The sequence below is a fragment of the Condylostylus longicornis genome, unplaced genomic scaffold (assembly GCF_029603195.1).
Source record: "Condylostylus longicornis isolate FDR11 unplaced genomic scaffold, ASM2960319v2 ptg000742l, whole genome shotgun sequence".
Taxonomy (NCBI): domain Eukaryota; kingdom Metazoa; phylum Arthropoda; class Insecta; order Diptera; family Dolichopodidae; genus Condylostylus; species Condylostylus longicornis.
Genome location: NW_026578689.1, coordinates 15,001 through 17,500, shown reverse-complemented (window position 1 = coordinate 17,500; position 2,500 = coordinate 15,001). Strand labels below are relative to the sequence as shown.

The 2,500-nt window shown below is 23.4% G+C and overlaps 2 pseudogenes; both read left to right on the top strand.

Moving 5' to 3' along the window:
• Positions 1-1,185: 1,185 nt before the first annotated feature.
• On the top strand, positions 1,186-1,369 carry LOC129618179 (5.8S ribosomal RNA; annotated as a pseudogene).
• Positions 1,370-1,659: 290 nt separating this feature from the next.
• Positions 1,660-2,500, top strand: part of LOC129618183 (large subunit ribosomal RNA) — a 4,018-nt pseudogene continuing 3,177 nt past the window's right edge.

Genomic DNA, 2,500 nt, shown 5'->3' with positions numbered 1-2,500 from the left:
ATATAGTAGTAATGATATTATATTTGTATAACCATTATTAGAAATAATAATGAGATTATATTCTAATATAATAAAATATTATAAATATCTATATTATATTTATAAATATGGAAATTTTATATATTAAATAATGATTTTTAAAACGAAGAGGTGTCAAAATGTCCATGAAACTCTAGAATTAATGATTATATCATTTATTCGACCTTTATTGGATACGATATGTATATTTTAATAAATATATGTATCTGATACTGTTATATATTTATTGCAAATATATAACATTAATAGTATCAAAATGTATCCCCCCTGGGGCGGTAAATCGCAAAGTAAAACCAAAACAAGGCACCAAAATATATAAAAAGGCCACATATAAAAAAAATAAAAATCATTATATTAATTATATAATATGGAAGTATTTTAAATAAAACAATATACGATCATTTATAATAAAAGTAACCATCTGAGTATCGAGTGTGATATGGTAAGGTAAGGAATGATTAGTAAATATTAATGTAGCAAATAACACTAAAACTACTATATTTGTATAACCATTATTTATAATGCGATTATAATCTAATATAGTAGTAATGATATTATATTTGTATAACCATTATTAGAAATAATAATGAGATTATATTCTAATATAATAAAATATTATAAATATCTATATTATATTTATAAATATGGAAATTTTATATATTAAATAATGATTTTTAAAACGAAGAGGTGTCAAAATGTCCATGAAACTCTAGAATTAATGATTATATCATTTATTCGACCTTTATTGGATACGATATGTATATTTTAATAAATATATGTATCTGATACTGTTATATATTTATTGCAAATATATAACATTAATAGTATCAAAGTGTATCCCCCCTGAAATAATATAATATAAAAAAAATAAAAATCATTATATTAATTATATAATATGGAAGTATTTTAAATAAAACAATATACGATCATTTATAATATAGAAAATATATAAAAATATATTCTTACGTTGTTGTCCATATATTATGGTAATAACTTTTCTTGTATAAAACAGTTGGGATACGGATAAAAGGAAAGTTAGAGACATTCGCAGCACATAGATTATATTATTTATATATTTTAATATGTTTTAGAATGTATATATATTATCGATATATATCTGACGAAAATAAAAAAAAAATTTTATAAAACTCTAAACGGTGGATCACTTGGCTCATGGGTCGATGAAGAACGCAGCTAACTGTGCGTCATCGTGTGAACTGCAGGACACATGAACATCGACATTTTGAACGCATATTGCAGTCCATGCTACAGAGTATATAAATTTATTAAAAAATTTAATACTGCATGGACTACATATGGTTGAGGGTTGTAAGAATAATTTAATAAAGTTGCTTATAATATAATTTTAAATTATATTATTTATAGCACATGATATATTACTGGTAGGAATACCATAATATTAAAATTCAATTATATATATTTTACTTATATTATAAAATATAATAAAAAAATAAGTATATCCTAGTATTAATAAATTAGTATTAATACATTAAAGAGGAAAACTTATATAAAATTATATTATTTATAATATAAACAATACAGTAACTTATATATATTTAGTTTTCAACTAAAAAGAAAAATTAAAAATATTCTTAAAAACAACCTCAACTCATATGAGACTACCCCCTGAATTTAAGCATATTAGTTAGGGGAGGAAAAGAAACTAACTAGGATTTTCTTAGTAGCGGCGAGCGAAAAGAAACTAGTTCAGCACTAAAGGATTTTGTTTATACAAATATCCGATGTAGTGTATGGAATATCTATATTCTAATATGAGAAATTAACAGTCTAAGTCCTTCTTAAACGAGGCCATTTACCCATAGAGGGTGCTAGGCCCGTATGACGTTAATGATTATTAGAAGATATTTCCAAAGAGTCGTGTTGCTTGATAGTGCAGCACTAAGTGGGTGGTAAACTCCATCTAAAACTAAATATAACCATGAGACCGATAGCAAACAAGTACCGTGAGGGAAAGTTGAAAAGAACTCTGAATAGAGAGTTAAATAGTACGTGAAACTGTTTAGAGGTTAAGCCCGATGAACCTAAACATCCATGAAATATGAAAAATTCAACATTATAAATATTATATAATTATATAATAATGATGGTGTGCAATTTTTTCATATATGGACATTGCAATCTGTTAATAAATATATATTTATCATAAGATATATTTAAAAAGTTTATTTTATATATGAAAATTTATTTTCTATATAATATAATTTAAATATTATCGGATAAATAATTGACAGATAAAAAATCAATATAATGCGTAAATTATATATTATTATAATTTTATAATATTATATTAATTTATATATTAATATAATTATTATATGCATTAATATGATTAGCAATGCTATAGATTTAGGATACCTTCGGGACCCGTCTTGAAACACGGACCAAGGAGTCTAACATGTGTGCAAGTCATTAGAATTTA